The sequence below is a fragment of the Elephas maximus genome, chromosome 22 (assembly GCF_024166365.1).
Source record: "Elephas maximus indicus isolate mEleMax1 chromosome 22, mEleMax1 primary haplotype, whole genome shotgun sequence".
Lineage (NCBI taxonomy): Eukaryota > Metazoa > Chordata > Mammalia > Proboscidea > Elephantidae > Elephas > Elephas maximus.
The window spans coordinates 13,046,799-13,070,552 of NC_064840.1; positions in this window are offsets into that span (position 1 = coordinate 13,046,799).

Consider the following 23,754-nt stretch of genomic DNA (forward strand, 5'->3'; position numbering starts at 1 on the left):
TTCGCTATCAGGTTTACAAGCTTCTGACACTCAAACTGCAAGTATGGACGCTGGTGCTTTCTTGATCTTACCAGAAGGTGTCAAAGAAAGGTTCTCAGACAGTGGTTAAGATACACACTGGGTTAGAATGCACTGTTTCCTGTAAGTCCCCTTCTCACAGACCCTGTCTTACTGACTTACTTTGACATGCTGTGTTGTTAGATGCTGTCGAGTTGGTTCCAACTCACAGCCACCCCACGGACAACAGAACAAATGCTGCCCGGTCCTGTGCCGTCGTCACAATTGTTGTTATGCTTGAGCCCATTGCTGCAGCCATGGTGTCCTATCATGGGCACTCGAGAAAAAAGTGCAAAGGACAAAAATCAGAGAAGCGGTGGAGATGGTTAGATCTCTCCCACACATTCTGGAGTCTTCTTCAAATTGGGTTGAAACCCTACCCCTCTCCCAATTGTAGAATCTGTGGCTGTTACTCAATAGCACTTTACTATCAATTTTTGCCAAGCAGACGGGTATGGAAAGAATCCTCTCCTTTTGCTTATAACGGGCACTTGAGTGATTATTAGTGAGGTTGGTCAACTTTACTCACATTTATTGACCATTTGGATTGCCTTTTGCTGTGAAATGCTTGTTCGTATCCTTGCTCCATATTTGAAAATGGGTTTTATTAATTATTAGGCCTGAGCTCTTAAACCACTATACTAGGCTAGCTCCTCCGACTGTGGAAAACAAATGTGTTTGAGCAACAAAGTCAGAGGCACGGCCCTTCTTCCTCCAAGGGCTAAGAAGGTGCCCTTATTGACTGGCTTCTGTCACTCATCTGATTAAGGGTACCACTTACTTCCAAATGCTTAGAGCTGGGGCCAGCAGCCATTCATAAAATTCATATTGAACGATTGGCTTTCACAAAGTTTGCCTTAATGTTTTTGCACCGTATTGATCTGTGGTGTGGAACTATAAAAATTGACACCAGAATAAACTTTGAAAGATGGCTCTCACTCAGCCGAACGGGGATCAATGCGGATCGACCAGGGTAAAGAGAGAGGGGAAGAAATAGGCCCTTCTCCATTAGTGGCCCGCTTGACCAGCAAAACTCATCTGGCTCTTTCTTGGCTGAACTTAGGGCCTGAGAGTCAGAAGAGTGGTGTGTTGGTGAGTGCTGAGACAAGGGGACAGACCCTTTATTTGGGGATGTGTTGTTGTTGTGAGCGGTCATTGAGTTGGCCCAGACTCACAGCCACCCCATGAGCAACGGAACAAAATGCTGCCTAGTTCTCTGCCACCCCGATGACTGGTTGCAGATCGGACTGTTGTGATCCATAGGGTTTTCACTGGCTGATTTTTCAAAGTAGATCACCAGGCCTCTCTTCTTACTCCATCTTTGTCTGGAAGTTCCACTGAAACCTGCTGGGGCTCCTAAATTTTCTGTTATCCATGCCCATGAAATTTTATTTTCCCTTAGAAGCCTCTTGTCCCCATGTGGTGTTAACCATGGGTAAGGGACTTGGGAGGAGAAGGAGAGTAGCATTTATTGAGTACTTACTGTGTCCCAGGTGTTTGGGACAAGCATTTAGCAGATACTCAATAGGCGGTGTAGAGTTGGCTTCACCAACAACTGGTTGATGACCCCGGCAAGTGACCCAACCTTTCTAAACTTCCACTTTTTCCTGTAAAAGGCACAGCATTATGGGATTATAGGATTGTCTCCCCCTTTCAAGGGATTAGCAGAGTGCCTAAAGCACTATCTTCACAGCAACCTGTAATCTGAACATAGGCATTCCCATGTTGAGAAGTGGAGACTAAAGCTCAGAGAGGTTAAGTGATTTGCCCAAGCTCACAGAGCTAGTGAGAGACAGTAGCTTCCATGGCATGTGTGAACTGTGGGTGCCTTGAGGGCCTTCTCTGCCACACTTAGACGCTCCTTTCTGCATTCGGCCATTCTCAGAGGAACACTGTTAACCAATCCTGGGAGCATCACCTCCAGGGGACCTCAGGCCAAGGACCTGGCATTTGCAAACGCTTGGCAATAGAACTGGAGTAGCTGGGGTTTGCTGGGGTGCAATGTGGTCTGCAGGAGTGGAGGGGTAAAGGTAGCTCATCCATGGATGCATTCGAACAACATTTACTAAAGGCCTACTCTGTCTTAGGTACTGGGCTAGGGGCCGAGGAAATAATCGTGGACAGTGTCTACATGGTGAGACAGACGGACAGACAGACAGTTATGCATGTAAATGATGAGGAATGATGGGCAGGCCTACGGGGGCATGTGGGAGCTTATGAGAGGGGTCCCCAACCTGGACTTGCAGCATCAGGGACACCTTCTCAGAAGAAAGGGCATCCCAATTGAAATGAGAATCGCTCAGAGAATTCTTAAAATACAGATTCCAAGGCACCTCCCCTAGGGATTCTGGTTTAGTACGTGGAGGGTGGGGAAAGGAGCCTGTCCCCAGGTGTCTCTAACAGAAGGCCAGGTTTGGAAACTCTGGGCTAGATGACCTCTGAAGGTAGTGTTTCTTGACCCTGGCTGCACATTTGAATTACCCAGGAACCAGAGTCAGTGGGGGTGGTGCCTGGGCGTCAGCATTTTCACATGCTCCCTAATTGATTCTTTTTTCTTTGTTTTGTTAATTTTTAAATTGTGCTTTAGATGAAGGTTTGCGGAGCAAAGTAGTTTCTCATTAAACAATTAATACATATATTGCTTTGTGACGTTGGTTGCGATGTATCCACGCTCTTCCCTTCTCGACCTTGGTTTCCCCATTTCCATTTGTCCGGCTTTCCTGTCCCCTCCTGCCTTCTTGTCCTTGCCCCTGGGCTGGTGTGCCCATTTAGTCTTGTATACATGGTTCAGCCACGTGTATTATTGTTTGTTTTATGGGCCTGTCTAATCTTTGGCTGAAGGGTGAACCTCAGGAGTGACCTCAGTACTGAGTTAAAAGGGTGTCTGGGGGCCACACTCTTGGGGTTCTTCTAGTCTCCGTCAGACCAGTAAGTCTAGTCTTTTCTTGTGAGTTTGAATTTTGTTCTGGGACCGTCTATTGTGATCGCTGTCAGAGCCATCAGTATTGGTGGCCAGGCACCATCTAGTTGTGCTGCACTCATTCTGGTGGAGGCTGTGGCAGTTGTGGTCCATTAGTCTTTTGGACTAATCTTTCCCTTGTGTCTTTGGTTTTCTTCTTTCTCTCTTGCTCCAGACAGGGTGGGACCAGTGGACGTATCTGAGGTGGCCACTCACAAGCTTTTAAGATCCCAGATGCTACTCACCAAAGTAGGATGTAGAACATTTTCTTCATAAACTATGTTATGCCAGTTGAGTTAGATGTCCCCCAAGACCATGATGGTCCCCACAGCCCTCAGCCCAGTAATTTGGTCCCTCAGGGAGTTTGGATGTATCTATGAAGCTTCCATGACCTTGCCTGAAAGTTCCACTGGCTTCCCCAGTATTGTGTACTGTCTTACCCTTCACAAAAGTTACCACTTATCTATTGTCTAGTTAGTGTTTTTCCCTCCCCATGCCTCCCCTCCCTCATAACCATCAAAGATTGTTTTTTTCTGTATATAAACCTTTTCCAGAATTTTTATAAAAATAGTGGTCTCATACAGTATTTGTCCTTTTGTGAGTGACTTATTTCACTCAGAGTAATGCCCTCCAGAGTCATCCATGTTGTGAGATGTTTCATGCCTGAGTCACACAGCGGGTTGGTGGCAGGAGTTAATCCAGCCCAGAACCTCCTTCAGAATGTGCCAGAAAGGCTGAGAGGACACCATGAAGCAAGCAAGAAGTGGGGAGTGGCTTCATCAAAAAAAATTTCTGGGCCACTGGCCAGGTACAGCAATGAAAAATTTTGCTCTTGAAACATGGGGCAGCTTGAAGGGGGTTGGGGGGAGTGTCAGGGAGCTAGGAAGGAGCTTCCTGGGTGCTGATGGATGCCACACGAGCCGAAAAAGCCCACGATTGAGAGCGGCATTTAGTAGCCCCATCTCTGACACCGTAACACGATTGCTTCCAGTTCTAAAACTTCAAAGCACAGCACAAGGTCAGCAGTGACTGCTCCCTCTCATTCCTTCTCCTTTTTATTGTAATTTTTTACTTGTGCCCACGAAGTGTGCATTTCTTCAAATATCCTTTTTGGTGGAGGTGAGTCCAAAGCTCATCTCAAGCTGGTAATTACTTACTGGGTAGAGTCAGAAGCTGAAAGTTCTTCCCACCCCACATCATAAATAACCTCTCTCCCTCACCAACCCACAAACCACTCCAAATTTTTGAAGTAAATAGTAATTGCTGTTGTTTTCCCCCATGGGCATAGCTGAGGGCGTATGTATGTGTGTGTGTGTGTGTGTGTGTGTGTGTGTTTAATTTTATTCTTTTTAGCCTTGTAAAAAGCACCTTCGGCCCCACCCTCTGTTTCTGCTTCTAAATACTCTTTTAAAGGGATTACCATTCTCTCGCTTTGGATTTAAGGGCTTGAAAAGGCACACTGTAAGTGTGTGATTTACTGCAATTCCAGGGAGCTGAGAGGCCACACCAACTCAATGCAGCACCAGAAAAATGTTTCTGTTCTGGAACCAGACACCCCAATACCCCTTAATGTCCTCTATTCTGCCAGAGTCCCTGGGTGGTGCAAACGGTTAACGTACTTGGCTGCTAACTGAAAGGTTGGAGGTTCAAGACCACCCAGAGGTGCCCAGAAGAAAGGCCTGGTGATCTGTGTCCGTAAATTCAGCCCCTGAAAACCTTACGGACCACAGCTCTACTCTGACAGACACGGTGTTGCCATGATTTGGAGTTGACCTGATGGCAATTTTTTCTTTTTCCTTTTAATAGTGTGGACAATAATCACATCTCTCTCGCAGGGCTATGGTGTGTGTAAAGATTCAACACTGAGCTAGGCATGTGGAAGTTTCTCAGTACGTGATTGAGCCCATAGAAGCTCACAGATTGTTCTACTCAACAATATGCACTTGTCACACTGTGGTTCTCGATCTCCTTGTATGGCTTTGTCTGCTCTCCCCAGTTAAATACTCCTTTAGGGAGGATTCATGCCTTAGCTATTTCCCTCCAGTGCCTAGCTCCGGGCTGGGCAAATAGAAGGCCCTCATGGTAGGTAGAAGGGAACAGCCTGTACGGACCTTCTACCTGAGAAACAGGCATTGTTCTAATTTTATTGATAAATAAACTGTGACTTGCGTGGTTGGGTAGCTGGACCAAGGTCACACAGCTTGAATATAGAACAGATTTGAACGGACTGACTCTAAAACCGACACATGCTTTATCACATGGGACTACCTGCTAATGTAATGGTTTGACCCCAAAGAAAAAAATATCAATCAAATATTAGAGATTCATTTTCCCAACTCCTAGGGCTAAGAGGTGATGAGAAAAGGTGTAGGAGTGTCAGGGAAGAGAAACAAACTCTATGGTCAGGCTAAAGGCACCAAAGATAAGTGCCTTTATCAGGTTAGTTGATTGCAAGCAACAGAAATCAACTCTGGTCAAAGGCTTTTATTGGAAGGATATCAAGAAGCTCATAGAAGAACCAGGTATCAGGAGGGTTCTGGTCAGACTTAGGGTGTCAGTAGCAAGAAGTGATGGACAATCCCTTCCGGAACTGCTTTGGGGATGAATGAACCACCAATAATTTTGGTCCGTGAATCGCTCTGCCTAAAATTCAGATTCCAAGAACAGAATGTCTGATTAGGTCATCTTGGATCTCATGAAGGCCTCTTGTCTAAGGTTGACTGACTGTCCCACGGAGACTGCAAGTGACAGGTGTGGGGTGTGGGCGGTTTTCTAAGGGAGAAATTAGAGTGCTGAGATCAGAAGGAGGGGGGGAATGGATACTAGGTTGGCCAAAACAGCTGATGTCCATCATCACAGTGATGGTAGCAGTTGTTCTTAACCATTTTGTTGTTGTTAGTTGCTGTCAATTTGGCTCCAACTCATGGTGACCCCATGTACAACAGAACAAAATATTGTCCAGTCCTATGTCATCTTCATTATCATTGGTATACTCGAGTCCATTGTTGCAGCCACTGTGTATTTTGAGTGCCTTCCATCCTAGGGGAAGCCCTTGTGGCCCAGTGGTTAAGAGCTTGGTTGCTAATCAAAAAGACCGGCAGTTCGCATCCACCAGCAGCTCCCTGGAAACCTTATGGGGCAGTTCTACTCCGTCCTATAGGGTCGCTACGTATACAAATTGACTTGGTTGGTTTGATCCATCCTCGGGGCTTATCTTCTGCACTTCACTGAATAATGTTCTGCTGTGATACATGAGGTTTTTATTGGCTGATTTTCAGAAGTTGGTCACCAGGCCTTTCTTCTTGGTCTGTCTTAGTTTGGAAGCGCCACTGAAACCTGTCCACTATGAGTGACCCTGGTGGTATTTGAAATACTGGTGGCATAGCTTCCAGCATCATGCAAGCCACCACAGAACAACAGACTGACAAATGGGTGGTGGGTTTTTAACCATAGATATTTTTTACTGTTTTTTTTTTTTTTTTTTTTATCATTTACTGAGTCTTACTATGTGCTAGGCAGGGCTGCTGTGTACAGTTATGCAGGCCATGTCCTGCCCAAAGCCACCTGGCTAAGGAGAAAGGGGACACAGGATCCCAGCCCAGTCTCTGTTCACCAAGTAGTTGCATCCACCTAGAGGAAGGATTTTTACCTTTCTCTAACGTGCAAAAACTTACCAAGTACTTTGTATAAATCATCACATTTAATCCTTTCAACAATCCTGAAAGATAGGTGTGGTAGGTTAAAGGAGGCCATAAATCCTTTGACGCTCCTCCCATTGAAAGGTGGAGCCTACTTTCCCTCTCCAAAAAAAAAAAAAAACTTTTTTTTCACTTGACTCTGGGCTGGCCTTAGTGATTCATTTGACCAATAGAAAGCAGTAGAAGTGATGTCATGGGGCTTCCAAGGCTAGACATAAGAAACCTTGCTGTTTTCTCCTGGGTTTCTTGAAACATTTGCTCTTGGAACCCTGAGCCACTCTGTATAAAGTCCAACTACCGTATTCTATTAATTAGTCACAAAGCTGAGATTCAGGGGATGCAATAGAGACACCACCCCTTAATGAGAGGAGTATCAAACAATTTATGGCCATCTTTTTTTTTAATCTACCAACACGTTGGCTGAATTCATTCATGGATATTTGTTGAGCACCTACCATGTGGCAGACACCAATCTAAGCACTGGAGATATAGTGGTGAATGAACCAGAAAAATGTTCTGCTTCCATGGAGCCTACATTCCTGTGAAAGTTTGCATTCTAGCTTGAATCAATGGAATAATGAACTCAAAGGGAAAACTGAGATCTTCTATTCTCCAACGTTTAACCTGAAGCCATGTGTCCTGTAAAAGAATCTCACTATGACACAAGGCAGGATTTGCCCTTTCCAAAGACAATTCTCCACTCCTTGATTCTCAGCAACCATCCTCAAGTTAACTACTTAGAAATTCTAACATGCAGCTTCTATGTTTCCTACTTTCCATGGAGTGCCCGGCACATTATAGGGTTAGGAGCTGGGTGCTGCCTGAAGCTCCTGTAGTTGAGTCAGGTCTCCCATCAACTCTGAGTTCAGGGACTGAACCAAGACTAGCAGAGGAGGGAAGAAGGGAGAAAACGAGGAAGCTGCAACTGCATCACTGACTCAGACCAGCCAGGGTCCGCATTGGTGCAGAGCTGCAAGGTCTGGGATTGGCCCGAGAAGGTTGCTTTGCCTGGGCCACTGGACCAGCGGCCCGGGGCTGGATCTGGGCAGCACTGGGGAATTTCACACGTGGTGGAGCCAACCTGGGTTCTGGTTTGGAATAACACATGGAAGTGGCAGGGTAAACTGGTGAGTCATGGGGCTAATCTGAGAGCTTTCAACTTGGCTTCCTGGGAGATGAGAAATGCCCTGACTTCAGCGCCATCAAAGAGGTTATGTGGCAGAGTTGGCTGTCTCAACAGGGAGCAGAAGGCTGAATCACCCAGGCCATCGCCTTGCCTTGCCTGAGTGAGGGGTGGAGGATTAAATGGGCTATTTTGGGGAGCTCCTAAGTGCTCCCGCGGAGCGCTCCCAAAAGAGGTCAGTGGGCTCCCATTAACTTCACACACACCTTTGAAGCTAGAATCCATTTACTTTGCATTTCCGTTATTGGGCAGCCAACCAATTGCTATTTGTTCCGACTCACAGTGACCCTATAGGACAGAATAGAACCGCCCTATAGGGTTTCCGAGGCTGTAAATTTTTATGGAAGCAGACCGCCAGCCACATCTTTTTCCCACAGTACAAATTTGTAAGAGGGGTTGAACATATCCCAACTCATTTTAGTCATAGAAATCCCTTTTGTAGAGCAACTTACAGGAATTCTTTTTTGACAAAGCCGCTTTGAGAAATGTTGTCCTTGACCAACTTATAATAATAATTTTTTTTTTTTTTTTTATGGGCATACAAACGAGGGGAGCAAATTCCTACTCCAGACGTGAAAACTGAGTAGGCCTCGGGCCTTGGGCGACGCTCAGAAATACTCATTTAATAAACTCTACAGTTTTGATACGAGTGATCCACGGCACCCACTTTGGGAAACATTGCTTTAGAGACGGTCAGAGTTGGAGAGCATGTAAGTCTAGTCCCTTATTTTATAGAGGGGAAACTGAGGCAATGAGAAGTGACTTGTCTAGGCAACACGGGAATTTCATACATGGTAGAGCCAACTGGGGTTCTGTTCTGAAATAATATACATGAGCGACAGAGGTTAAAAAAACAAAAAAGTGAGTTTGTGGTTGACTTCGGGGTTGGCCTGACTCCTAGTTCAGAGAAAACCTGTCCCATTGCCTAATGAGACTTGCTGTGGTTCCCGTATATCTGAGATTTCTAGAAACAATAACTATATTAAGGGCTTAAGAGATGGTGTTGAGTTTATGGGTGGGTGAATAAGTGAATGGTAGAGTTGTGGTTTTAAGTCAGTTTTTTCTGATTTCAGAGTCCAATCCTGATTCCAGGATTGCCATTCCACAGCCAGCCTCAGGCTGTGGTGTCAGATCTGGATTTGTTTCTCATCTCTACTACTTACTGTGCGACCTTGATCAAGTTGCATAACCTCTCTGAGCCGTATGCGCAAAATGAAGATAATAACTCACTTCATCACTTTGTTGGAAGGATTAAATGAGCTAAAGTATGTAGCACACTTGGCACAGTGCCCAGAATGTGGAAATAATTTTATAAATATTAATTACTATCAATAATGATATTGGTAACCATGAGTACTATCTAAAGCAGAAGACCAATGCACACTGAGAAAGAACATGAATTCCTTTTGTTGGATAACAGTACAACAGCTGTAAGCCCGTAAGGTTTGGGCTTCCATGTAAACGTGTCCCACTGAGACTGTGTCACAAAATTCCAGAATCCCAGAGTTGGAATGGACTCTAGGATGCACTTAGTCAACGCCCAGCCCCTCTAAGAAAGATCCTCTGTTAAAAAAACCCAGCAGCCCCATCCACTTTCAGCTTACCACCTCCACTATCAGTGAACTCACCAGCTCCTGAGAATGTTCAATCCCTTCCTAAATAAATAGCAGTGATTTTTGGCGCCATGTTTCCCCAAACCAAAAAAACCAAATCTGTTGCTAAGAGTCGATTCTGACTCATAGTGACTCTATAGGACAGAGTAGAACTGCCCCGTAATTTCCAAGGAGCTACTAGTGGATTCAAACTGCCAACCTTTTGATTAGTATCTGAGCTCTTAACCACTGTGCCACCAGGGCTCCATGTTTCCCAAAGTGTTGTCCAAAGCCTGCTACTTCCAGGAGATACTCCTCATGAAAGGAGTTCTGGATTCAAATAAACTTGAGAATATCACATCCTGTAACCCCCCTCAAAGATATTTGTAATGCCTATTTTCATGTCAAAGGCTCTGAGAAGTCCTGCAATTAAAAAAAAAAAAATTGGTTGATCTTTGTTGAACCCAGGACTCCCCAAACTCATTTGACCAAAAACCTTGTTGAGAATCTGTCAAGCCTCTTTTCTGTGGAATCACTTTGGGGATTCTTCTGTGTTACAAAGTTTTCTTATCTAGTAGTTCATGAGTGATTTTTCTTTTCTGTTTTTTTTTTTGCAGTTATGCTGATATGACATTATTCTAGATTTACCTGTGTCAAAATATTACCGTTTTCTCTTTGTTGTTGTTGTTCTCAGGTCCTGTTGAGTCAGTTCTGAGTCTCTTTAAGAAATACAATACTTGCTAACACACAGTGCCGATTCTAGCCAGGATGCCTTTGTACAGTTGTACTGATTGTTTACAGCTAACATTTTTTCTGACGGGCTTGTGTCTGTGCCACACTGGCTGTTAAATATTTTGAGTATCACTCCGCTGAGTTGTTAGGTGCTGCTGAGTCGGTTCCAGCCCATAGGGACCCCATGTACAACAGAACGAACACTACCCTGTCCTGTGCTATCCTCTTGATCGTTGTGATGCTTGAGCCCATTGTTGCTGCCATTGTGTCAATCCATCTTATTGAGGGTCTTCCTTTTTTTTTTTTTTTTTACTGACCCTCTACTTTACTAAGCATGATGTCCTTCTTCAGGGACTGGTCCTTCCTGATAACATGTCCAAACTATGTGAGATGAAGTCTTGCCATCCTTGCTTCTAAGGAGCATTCTGGTTGTACTTCTTCCAAGACAGATTTGTATGTTCTGCTGGCAGTCCATGGTATATTCAGTATTCTTCGCCAACACCATAATTCAAAGGCATCAATTCTTTGGTCTTCCTTATTCATTGTCCTGCTTTCGCATGCATATAAAGCAATTAGACATACCATGTCTTATGTCAGGCGCACCTTAGTCCTCAAGGTGACATCTTCGCTTTTTAACACTATAAAGAGGTCTTTTGCAGCAGATTTGCCCAATGTAATATATTGTTTGATTTCTTGACTGCTAACAACTCCTTTTTTTCTCAAGACTGTCAACTCATTCTTCTCAGAAGCTGTTTACCGCTACTTCTCTCAGCCCCATAAGATGTCTTCCCAAATACTCAGTCTCTCCTCTGTGGGACCCTCCACTCAACTCAGACCCTGTCACGTCCCTTAACTCACTTCTGACTCACAGTGACCCTGCATACAACGGAATGAAATATTGCCTGGTCCTGTGCCATCTTCACAGTTGTTGGTAAGCTCGAGCCCACTGTTGTGGCCACTGTGTATTTTGAGTGCCTGCTAATCTAGGGGGCTCAATATCAAACAATATTCTCTTGTGGCCCATAGGGTTTTCATTGGCTAATTTTTAAAGCAGATCGCCAGGCCTTTCTTCCTACTCTGTCTTAGTCTAGAAGCTCCACTGAAACCTGTCCATCACGGGTGACCCTGCTGGTATTTGAAATACTGGTGGCAGAGCTTCCGGCATCACAGAGACATGCAAGCCACCACAGTACGACAAACTGACGGATGGTGGAACAGCAGTAGGTATTCCAGAATGGTGACTAGACCTTGAGATACACACACACTGAAACATACACACACACAGCTCCCACATTCCCCGAAAGCAAATGCCTGACCATCATCGCCCCTTCCCCACTGCCAAGTGGGTCTCCTTTTTTCCCCATGAGGCGAATCCACTCAGAGAACTTCCAGAGCCATTGCTTGGGGAGGGGAGGAAGGTTAAAAGTGTACATGTAGCATTCTTTCTGGCTCCGGCTCAGAAGCCGCCAGGGCAAAGGGAGTGGGGTTTCTGGTTTCAAAGGCAGCCTGAGCAAAGCTGCTTCTTTAGGTTGCAGCCCCTCTTAGGGAAATGGAGAGCTTTTTTTTTCCTCCTGCAAACAGAGCCATAAATCATGAGCGCTCCTCCAGTCCTATGAGTGGGGGTGGGATTAAGCTTGTTTGGTTGGATTTGTTTGAGTGTGTGTCTTTTGGTCTTCATCACCCTCTCCCTTCATAAACATCAGCTTGTAAGTTCTTGGCCCCCAGAGGACACGCCAACAGCATTGCGTTAAATATTTAGAACAGGAAACCACCTTACTCTGCCGGGTGGGAAATGCAATCTCGGAACAGCGCTCCTGTGGGCCTCCCATCTCTCTCCTGACCTAGCTTATGAGACAACACCTTTACATGATACCCAGGTGCTGCCCCAAATCCTACCCCAGAAGGAGGGTAGGCTTGGAGCCCCAGCAGGTGAGGGCTGGGCTGGGAGGATGGAACACAAAATGGAGTAGGGTTTTGTAGGCCAAGAATGATCAATAAAATACATTTTTAATAGCCTTTTTCTTGTGAGCAAGGTGGTTCTGTGGCTCAGGGAAGGGAGGAAAACATGGTAGAAGGAAGAAGTCTGGCAAACCATCTGTGAGAGCCCTATACATGTCCAAGGGCCCATTTGTGCTGAAATGCAATGCTATTCATAGTACTGTCCTGTACAAAACCTTATATGGCTCCCTAGTGCCTAGAGAAAAAGAGGTCATGCTGATGCATAGGGCATAGATGAGGAGCCCTGGTAGCGCAATGGTTAAGCATTCAGCTGCTAACCAAAAGGTTGGTGATTCAAACCTACCAAGCACTCTGCAGGACAACGATCTGCTCCTGTAAAGATTACAGCCTAGAAAACCCTATGGGGCAGTTCTATTCCCTCACATGGTGTTGTTAGGAGTCTAAATTGACTGGATGACACCTAACAACAACAGGGCATAGAAGGCCCTTCAGAACTTGGCTCAAGTCTATTTTATTTATTTATTTATTCTAGTTGCTTTTTCATCCATGGCTCTGACCTCAACGTAGATAAACTCTCATTTATCCTACCACTGTTGTTGTTAGGTGCCGTCTAGTCGGCTCCGACTTGTAGCAACCCTATGTACAACAGAAGGAAACCCTGCCCGGTCCTGTGCCACCCTCACAATATTTGCTATGTGGGAGCCCATCACTGAAATCCATCTCGTTGGGGGCGTTCCTCTCTTTCAATGACCCTCCACTTTACCAAGCATGATGTCCTTCTCCAGGGAGTGGTCCCTCCTGATAACCTGTCCCAAGTATGTGAGAGTAAGTCTTGGAATTCTTTTTTTTTTTTAAATAATTTTTATTGTGCTTTAAGTGGAAGTTTACAAATCAAGTCAGTCTGTCACATGTAAGCTTATATGCACCTTACTACATACTCCCGTTTACTCTCCCCCTAATGAGTCAGCCCACTCCCTTCTTCCGGTCTCTCCTTTTGTGACCCTTTTGCCAGTCTCTAACCCTCTCTACCCTCCCCTCTCCCCTCCAGACAGAAGATGCCAACGCAGTCTCAAGTGTCCACCTGATACAAGTAGCTCACTCTTCATCAGCATCTCTCTCCAGCCCATTGTCCAGTCCCTTCCATGTCTGATGAGTAGTCTTCGGGAATGGTTCCTGTCCTGGGCCAATTCTTGCTTCTAAGGAGCACTCTGGCTGTACTTTTTCCAAGACAGACTTGTTCTTTCTTCTGGCAGTCCATGGTATATTCAATTATTCTTCACCGACACCATAATTCAAAGGCATCAATTCTTCTTCAGTCTTCTTTTTTGTTGTTCAGATTTTGCATGCATATCATGGCTTGGATCTGGCACATCTTAGTCCTCAAGGTGACATCTTTGCTTTATAACACTCCAAAGAGGTCTTTTGCAGCTGATTTGTCCAATACAATATGCCATTTGATTTCCTGACTCCTGCTTCCATGGTCGTTGATTGTGGATCCAAGTAAAATGAAATCCCGGACAATGTCAATCTGTTCTCCGTTTATCATGATATTGCTTATTGGTCAAGCTTCGAGGATTTTTGTTGTCTTTATATTGAGATGTAACCCATATTGAAGGCTGTGGTCTTTGATCTTCATCAGTAAGTGCTTCAAGTCCTCTTCACTTTCAGCAAGCAAGGTTGTGTCATCTGCATATCTGAGGGTTGTTAATGAGTCTTCCTCCAGTCCTGATGCCACCTTCTTCTATGTATAGTCCAACTTCTCAAATTATTTGCTCAGCATACAGATTGAACAGGTATGGCAAAAGGATACAATTCTGATGCACACTTTTCCTGATTTTAAATCATGCTGTATCCCTTTGTTTTGTTGAAATGACTGCCTGTTGGTCTATGTACAGGTTCCTCAAGAACACAATTAAGTGTGCAGGAATTCCCATTCGTTGCAATGTTATTCATAATTTGTTACGATCCACACAGTCAAATGCCTTTGCATAGTCAATTAAACACAGGTAAAATCTTTCTTGTATCGTCTGCTTTCAGTCAAGATTCATCTGACATCAGCAATGATATCCCTTGTTCCATATCCCCTTCTGAATTGGCCTGAATTTCTGGCCGTTCCCTGTCGATGTAGTGCTACAACCACTTTTGAATGATCTTCCATAAAAATTTATTTGCGTGTGATATTAATGATATTGTTCAGCTAATTTCCACATTCCGTTCCACATTTCTTTGGAATGGACACAAATATGGATCTCCTCCAGTTGGTTGGTCAGGTAGTTGTCTTCCAAATTCCTTGGCATAGACGAGTGAGCACCTCCAGTGCTGTATCCGTTTGTTGAAACATCTCAATTAGTTTTTCTCAATTCCTGAATCCTTGTTTTTTGCCAATGCCTTCAGTGTAGCGTGGACTTCTTCCTTCAATACTATCTCTTCTCAACCATATGCTACCTCCTGAAATGGTTGAATATCAACCAGTTCTTTTTGGTACAGTGATTCTGTATATTCCTTTCATCTTCTTTTGATGCTTCCTGTGTCGTTCAATATTTTGCCCATAGAATCACCCAAATTTCAACTCGAGGCTTGGATTTTTTCTTTAGTTCTTTCAGATTCAGTAATGCCAAGAGTGTTCTTCCCTTTTGGTTTTCTAACTCCAGGTCTCTGAACATTTCATTATAATACTTTACTTTTCTCGAGCCACCCTTTGAAATCTTCTGTTCAGCTCTTTTACTTCATAATTTCTTGTATTCACTTTAGCTGCTCTAAGTTCAAGAACAAGTTTACAGTTCCTTCTGACATCCATTTTGGTATTTTCTTTCTGTCTTTTTAATGGCCTTCTGCTTTCTTCATGTATGATGTCCTTGATGTCATCCCATAACTCATCCAGTCTTTGGTCATTAGTGTTCAATGAATTGAATTTATTCTCGAGATAGCCTGTACATTCCGGTGGGATATACTCAAGGTCATACCTTGGCTTTTGTGGACTTGTTTTAATTTTCTTCAGCTTCAACTTGAACTTGCACATGAGCAATTGATGGTCTGTTCCACAGTTGGCCCCAGCCTTGTTCTAACTGATGATATTGAGCTTCTCCATCCTCTATTTCCACAGATGTAGTTGATTTGATTCCTGTGTATTCCATTCAATGAGGTCTATGTGTATAGTTGCTGTTTATGTTGTTGAAAAATGTATTTCCAGTGTATCAGTCATTGGTCATGCAAAATTCTATCATGTGATCTCCAGTATTGTTTCTATCGCCAAGGCCGTATTTTTCTACTGCTGATTCTTCTCTTTGTTTCCTATTTTCACATTCCAGTCACCAATAATTATCAACGCATCTTGATGGCATGTTTGATCAATTTCGGACTGCAGTACAGAAGTTGGTAGAAATTTTTAGTTTCCTCATCTTTGGCATTTAGTGGCTGGTGCATAAATTTGAACAACAGTCATATTACTTGGTCTTCCTTGTAGGTGTGTGGATATTATCCTATCACTGACAGTGCTGTACTTCAGGATAGATCTTGAAATGTTCTTTTTGGTAATAAATGCAACATGATTCCCCTTCAATATGTCATTCTTGGCACAGTAGACCATATGATCGTTCGATTCAAAATGGCCAATACCAGTCCATTTCAGCTCACTAATGCTTAGGATATCGATCTTTATGCATTCCATTTCATTTTTGACAACTTCCAATTTTCCTAGATTCATACTTCATACATTTCATGTTCTGATTATTAATGGATGTTTGCAGCTGTTTCTTCTCATTTTGAGTCATGCCACATCAGCAAATGAAGGTCCCAAAAGCTTTACTCCATCCACATCATTAAGATCGACTCACTTTGAAGAGGCAGTTCTTCCCCAGTCATATTTTGAGTGTCTTCCAACCCGAGGGGCTCATCTTCCATCACTATATCAGACAATGTTTCCCTGTTATTCATAAGGTTTTTACTGGCCAATTTTTTCAGAAGTAGACCGCCAGGCCCTTCTTCCTAGTCTGTCTTAAGTCTGGAAGCTCTGCTGAAACCTGTTCACTATGGGTGACCCTACTGGTATTTGAAATACAGGTGGCAAAGCTTCTAGCATCATAGCGACACACAAGCCACCACTGTATGACAAACTGACAGACAAGTGGTGGCTCCTTCTACTACCTATGTAATCTCATATTTTATATCTGCTATTTTTTTTATAGATTTGCTTCTCCCTCTGCCTAGAATACTATTTGCTCCCTTGCCTCTTCATATCTCAGGAAGGGTCCTGCCTGCCTGTTATTAATTTAGAACAGCTTAATTTTTTTTAATAATACAGCTTATGATCAGGTTCCATTCTGATGAGTCCATCTTGAGTCAGTTCTGACGTAAGTGAATACCTTTTTTTATTTTTTTACTTTCCGCTATCATTGCCTTTTATTATCAGTATCTTCATAAATCTGATCTTTGAACATCTGTGAGTGAACATCTGAGAATGACAATATCAGCAAATTATGCACTGGAACACTGTATGTAGTACATATTACTGATTAGATGTACCAAAAAAAAAAAAAAATCAGACATTTGAAAGTCCAGTTCATTGTAAATCGAAAACATTGTAAGTCAGTGACTGTGTGTACATAAGAGCAAACAGTAGAGAAGATACATTGTCTCATGTAATTGAGAAGTCAAGATTCATAGAGGATTCAGGTGAGGCTCGATCCAGTAGCTCAAACACTATCATGGAGGACCCAGTTTCTTTCTGTCTCCCACTCTATCTTCTCCATACAGAGAAGATTCCACACAGCCCCTTGGTCACTCTTAGATATTTCCTAATGGGAACAGAGTGACCCCACAAATTCTAGACCTCACATAGTAATCCTACAATGCCCAGGAGGAAAGAGACTCTCTTTGGGTAGCTCTTTCACAAGTCCTGGGATTCACTCTCTTATTGGCCCAAATTAGATCTTGTGGCCATCCCTCCACCAATGGCTGAGACTAGGGGAATTATAACTATTTGCCTTTGTACATGTCATTCCCTCTGCCTGGAATAACTCCTTACAAAACTCCTATTCAACCCCTAAGACCTGGGTAAAATTTTCCATATCTCTGTTGGGCTTTCCATTCCATCCCAACCTTTCCCTAAATAAGTTACATTCCCAAGGCACTTTGTTTATTTCTCTTTTTGCACATAGCACATTGTCATATGGCTATGTTTTTTACATTCCTGACTTTCCTACCAGGCTGTAAGTTCTTCTAGAACACTGACCACATTGGATTTATATCAGTTGCCCCCACATTGACTCACACATGCAGGCGGCATCCAGGAGGTGCTCAAAATATCTGTTGAATGAATGCATGTGCAATGTGCATGGACATCTGCTGTCATCACCCCCAGGGTCTGAGTCATCGAGCAAGATAAAGGTCCTTGGACTGTCAGGGTTGGCTCTGGCTTGGAGTCTGGGCCTGTCTTAAGCACAGAGAGGACACTTGCCCACTGGGCACCACCTCATTTTTGCAAAAAAGACACACACCTCTCAGGAATCATCTCTGGGACATATCTCAGTCCTGAGAGTCATTCTAGGCTTGTTCTAACAGTAGATGGTATATCAGGCAGGCTCCCAGTGGGACAAAGACAGCCCACTGGAATGGGGGAATTTAAGGAGAGCTTAAAAGAGGAACATTTGAAAATTCACCAAGGTGCGACTGGAAGTCAGGAAACCAACAAGGGACGGTGAGGCCCTCCAGGATTAGCAACATCAGGAAGCTGTTACAACCTCAAAGTCTAGGAGAAGTTTTGGAAACCCAGAAAGACAGTGAGCTGAATAGAGAATGCTACCTGACAGGAGAACAGGCTACAGAAGAGAGGGCAGAGAAATCACAGAACCTTGGCAGGGAGGAAGGAGGGAAAAGTATTATCTGGCCTCACTCTTCTCCTGCCGGTGCCTCCCAGTGTCCAACCCAACTGGACACCAGAAGGCAAGGGATCCCTATGGTCAGCCTCCTGGGACAGCTAGTAGAGTGGAGAAGGATGGAGGGGTATGTGAGAGAAGGCCGTAGTGTGAGTCAGATGCTGAACGTGAAGTAGAAACTAACAGGGACCAAATGGGTTTTCTACATCCTGCTAAACGGGTCTTCTTTCTTCCCCAGGATCAGGGAGGATGGCAGACTGTCTATCTGATTTCAACAAGAGATTTGACATCCTTTACCATAATGCATTTTTGAGAAAGATGGATAAAGATGGGCTCCATGTCAGAATCCTGGTGTCTCAAACAGTTAAGTGCTCAGCTGCTAACCAAAAGGTTGGCGGTTCGAACCTACCCTGTGGCTTTGTGGAAGACCTGATAATTTGCTTCCGTAAAGATTTGTTTTGTTGTGTGCCGTTAAACAGATCCCAACTCCTAGTGATCCTATAGGACAGAGTAGAGTTGCCCCATAGTTTCCTAGGCTGTAATCTTTATAGGAGCAGGCCACCAGGTTTTTTTCTTAGCAGCTGAGCACTTCCATGGGGTCGCTATGAGTCAAAATCAACTCGACGGCACCCAACAACAACAGATGTCAGAACCAGTCAGTGGAGCTCTTTGTGGGTTGGGTCATTATAACCCAGTGGTGGTACCTGAAGAATGAGAAACAGGAAGTTGATTGTGAATCAGGACCACAGAGCTCTGCTAGCAGTTTACCTGCTCACCATTGTTATCAGTGAATTGGCTACAAACAGAAAAGGTCTGCTTGTTATATTTCTTGGTGACCAAAAGCTGGGAGAGCTGGCTAGCAGTTTGGATGAGACCGGGTTGGCAAATGGAAGAAATGATGAACTGAATCAACTAGGCTGCATTGAGTTAGCTACGTTTTTATACTCAAAATGCCCAGTGCAAAAGCCCAAGGCTAGGGTGATTTTTAAGGGATGAGTACTTATTGGCCAAGAGAAGGGGACAAGGGGGAGGGTAGGGAATCCCAGTCAGAGTACCCAGCATGAGCAAAGGAATGCAGGTGTGAAATAGCACAGGGTTTGGGGAATCTACAAGCAGATTGGGGGTGCTCTTGTTGCTGTGTGCCATCGAGTAGATTTCAACTCATAGTGACCCTCTAGGACGGAGTAGAACTACCCCATAGGACTTCCAAGACTGTAATCTTTACGGAAGCCAACTGCCACATTTTTCTCTTGTAGAGTGGCTAGTGGGTTTGAACTGCTGACCCTTCCGTCAGCAGCTCAGTGCTTTACCAGTGCACCATCAGGTCTCATTTTGCAGATGCCAGTGGATGCATTACGAGCAGGAAGCATGAAGACGTGATGCTGAAGAGACAGAACTCTGCCCATGCGGGGCTTGGTAAATAGCACAGAATTCACCCTGGAGTTGACTGAGATTCATGCAAGGGGTTTTTAGCAGGGAAGTGGATACGGCAGATCATTTACTTATTCATTCACTCATTCATTTATATTTCTAATTTAATCACTTGAGTGCTTCAGTTTCTTTTTCCCCCTCAAAGTTTTATCATCAGAATTTTCAGGCATGCAGAAACATTGAAGGAATTGGACAGTGAACATCTGTATACCCACCCCCTGGATTCTACGACTGTTAGGTTTTGTTCCATGACTCCATTCTTCTAGCTACCCATCAACCCATCTTTTTTTTTTTTAATGCACTTCAAAATTAGTAGCAGACATGGCAGCTAATTACACTCGCCCCCTAAAGTCGTTGGCATTCATAACACTGACTAGAGTTCAAACTTTGCTAACCCAGACTTGTACTTTAAATGTAGAATCACTCTATGTCATAGCTAGTGGGCAGATTCAAACCATGGGGGCTGATCCCAGAGCCTGAGCTCATGTCTACCATCACACAGGGTATCTGGAAGGAGCCACTGGAGTGCTTGGAGCAGAGGAGTACGGTCAGAGGGGAGGATGGGTTATGCTGTGGAAACTTAATCATGGAAGGAACATCGACACAGCTACCTGGGCAGTGTCAAGATGGAGTGAAACTAAGACTACCAAGGAAGGATGCTCAAACATCAGCACATGGGGTTTCTCATCAACCCACCAGCCCGTGCCCCGGGCTTTCTAAATCAAGGCACTGGTCTCTGAAAAGTTAGGATATTGGATGGATTCTGTCCCTTCTAGACTTAGGTCCCTGACTCAGCCTGGAGCACTTGCCTTAGGAGAGAACGAGCAGATCTCTGAGTCATAGGTCAGAGCTTACTAACTTCCTGAACATGTTTGAAGAAAACCAAATAAACTCTGGGGAATGTGGATCCCAGGAATAGCAAACCACGACGGAAGACGTGAGACCTGATTGTTAACACTTGGGGTTGGAGGATCTTACCCTTTCGTGTTTAGCTCTATGACCAAACCCAACCCCAGTGTCCCCAGTTTACTCATTTGTGTGTATCTGGAAAAATCTGAAATGCTCATTTGCTTTTATGTCAGCCCAGATTTCTCAAGGCAGAAGGGGCTTTCCTGGGGGCACATGGAAGTTTAGACAGGACTCACATCAAAGGTCTCTTAGCAATGAATGAAGCCACTTACCACAGCATCTGCCATCGATACTTGATTAAGGGAGGCCGTAGTAGGGTTACAGCCAATGAATAACAATCAGCTAATTGGAAAAAGAAAGCAATTAGTTACTTCTTGAATTAGTATTCCCTTTACCTGTCAACTATCAATGCTAATTTTTTTAGGTCAGATTTTCTGATGAAGGGTCAAGGTATTTATTTTATCTAAGGATAAATAAAGCTGTGTTTGAATTTTCCACAGGCATTTTTTTGTGTGTGTGTGTGTGTGTGTGTGTGTGTGTGTCATATGGTGAGTAACTAGACACAGACCCAGAAAAGCTGCAAGACACAAACCTTTGCAATCAACATGTAAATTCTCAGTTAAACGTGGAAGGGAATCAGAGAGAAGGCCAAGGAAAAATTTCATTAGTATTCTTCCTAGCCTGACCTTAATAGTAGAATGCAATTTTGCTAATGGAGTTTGTGTTTTTCATTAAATTAAATGGACATTAAAAAGATCTCTAAAACAATAGAACTATCCCGGGGAGTTAATTACTCTTGGAGTTATTCAGTCATCCTTACTCTGTTAAAAATACAGATTCTGGCTGGTGGAATTCTCGTCTTCCATGCAAGAGATCTGGGTCTGATTCCTGGCCAGTGCACCTCAAGTTCATCTCCCACCCATCTGTCACTGGAGGCCTGTGTCTTCCTACGATGCTGAACAGGCTTCAGCGGACTGCGAAGAAAAGCCTGACCACCTAACTGGGAAAATCAGCCCACAAACACCCTATGGATGACCACGATCTGATCCACAACCAATCATGGGGGTGGTGTAGGACTGGGCAGCGTTTTGTTCCCTTGTGCGTGGGGTCGCCATGAGCTGGGGGCCAACTTGACAGCAACTAACAACAACAGGAATAAGCAAGGTGAAGGTGAACAATTTAGGAGCTATGAATTAGCTTTTGGAACACTCCTGGAGCATTCTGTTCAGAAGCCTCTTAAGAGAACATCTTATTAAAAGTGTTAATAATTTTATTTTAGAGATGTATTGGTAACGCAGACACGTTGCAGTAATTAGATTTTATTTTTTTGTAGCAGGAACCTGTAAGACCCAGGTATGAAGAAAACATACCTAAGAAGGTAGCAGTGTTTGAAATGTAGTTTTCACTCCAGAAGTATATTTCGAGTCCCTCTTGAGTGCCAGGAGCCCTGGTGGCACAGTGGTTAAGAGTTCAGCTACTAACAAAAACGGTCAGCGGTTCAAATCCACCAGATGCTCCTTGGAAACCCAATGGGGCAGTTCTACTTTGTCCTATAGGGTCGCTATGAGTCAGAATTGACTTGACAGCAATGGGTTTGGGCTTCTTTTTTGGTGCTGAATGCAAGGATCAGTGCAACTCAGAGCTTCCCCCAGAAGTGACTGTGCTTATGAATTCAGGCCCATCAGACACCAAAATTGTTTAGAGTTGCAGGGGAAGTTTAGTCTGTTCGGTATGAAAACTTCTGATGAACTGTTGGGTGTCCTTAACTTGATTCAAGGTTTCCCCAAGTCCGCCTTGCTATATATGTCCCAGAAACAAAAATGTCCCACAGCCAAATCAGCCTGGAAACCACACACACTGCATCTCCCTCTTGGATATTGGCTATTGGATATTTCCAAAATACATTGCATATTAAAGCCCCTGAGAAGTCCTGCAGTAAAGATATTTATCTGTTCAACTTGGTTAAATCAAGAGTTCTCAAATGTTCGTGAACAAACACATACATGCACATCACGTATACTTTTTTTTTGGTCCTATATAACACATCTGGAGAACTCTGTTAGGCATGCTGAATAGAACAGATGGATGAACTTCTCAGGGGAAAAAACACAAGCAAACAAACAGCAATTTAGGAATTCCCAAACATGGATTCTGTGCCATCAACTGATATTCCTTGCAATATCTGCTTTCAGAGCTTAGCTGTATTAACGTTAGGGATGTTACATGGATGTTGGATATCTGGCTTTTGTCTAGCTAATGTATTGCTCTTTTGGATTCCCCTGAAGAAGAGGGCAAATTCAAGGATAGTAAAATTCAAGATGAGTAGGGGGATTAGAGCCATAATGATGTCTTTAATGACAACAGTGACGACAGCTAACATTTATTGAGTATTCACTACATGGCAGATACCGTTCTAAGTATTTCATGCGTATTAAACCATTTAATTCTTAAAACAATTAGATGAGGTGGGTGGGTGGGTATTATTATCATCTCTGTTAGTGAAATTAATCCACTTGCCTAGGGTCGCCCAGTTAGTAAGTGGCAGAGCTGGAGTCGAATCCAGGCAGCCTGGCCCCAGAGCCTATACTCTTAATTCCTCTCCATTTGGCCTCATTTTAAAAACAGTCATTAATGGTTCTAAGGGTTTATTATGTGTCAGACACACAATGTGTGCTAAGCACTTTACAAGCATTGTCTCATTGATACTCCCAGTGTGTTATAGTTAGTAACACACTGTGTTATAGTTAGTGCTATAGTTATCTCTGTTTCACAAATGAGGACCTTGAGGTTCAAAGATGTTTATTTACTTGTTCAAAGTCATGTAGGTAATGTGTGGAAGTATCAGTATCCAAACTCAGGTCTGGAAGATTCTGGAGCCCAAATTCTTAAATAAGTTGTGAAAATAAAACAAACGGTAGACATCTTCAGAAGGCAGGTTCTAATTCATTATAAGAAAGATGATCTAACAGTCAAGGTTGACCAACAATGGATGGCCTGTGTGCTAACGTAAGACTTATCCACAGCTAGGCAGTGTCCAAGCAGAGGAGGAGTGGCCATTTTGAAGGGCTATGCCACTGAGGACCCCTGTTTCGATAGGGCAGATCACTTGGATTCCTTCAACCCTAAGATCCTACAAGTTTTGGAGCATCTTTGGTAGGATGGGGGTGTTTCTGTTCATTGCAGATAGGGGATATAGTGGAAGATGACACACGTTTTTTGGATTCATGGGAACTATTTGGGATCATCAATGGTTATCTTATTCATTCATTCATTCATTAACTAATAATTATCGAGCACCTACTGTGTGTCAAGCCTCATGCTAGGCACTGGTGAGGATTTTATAGAGTTTAGAACAAGTAAT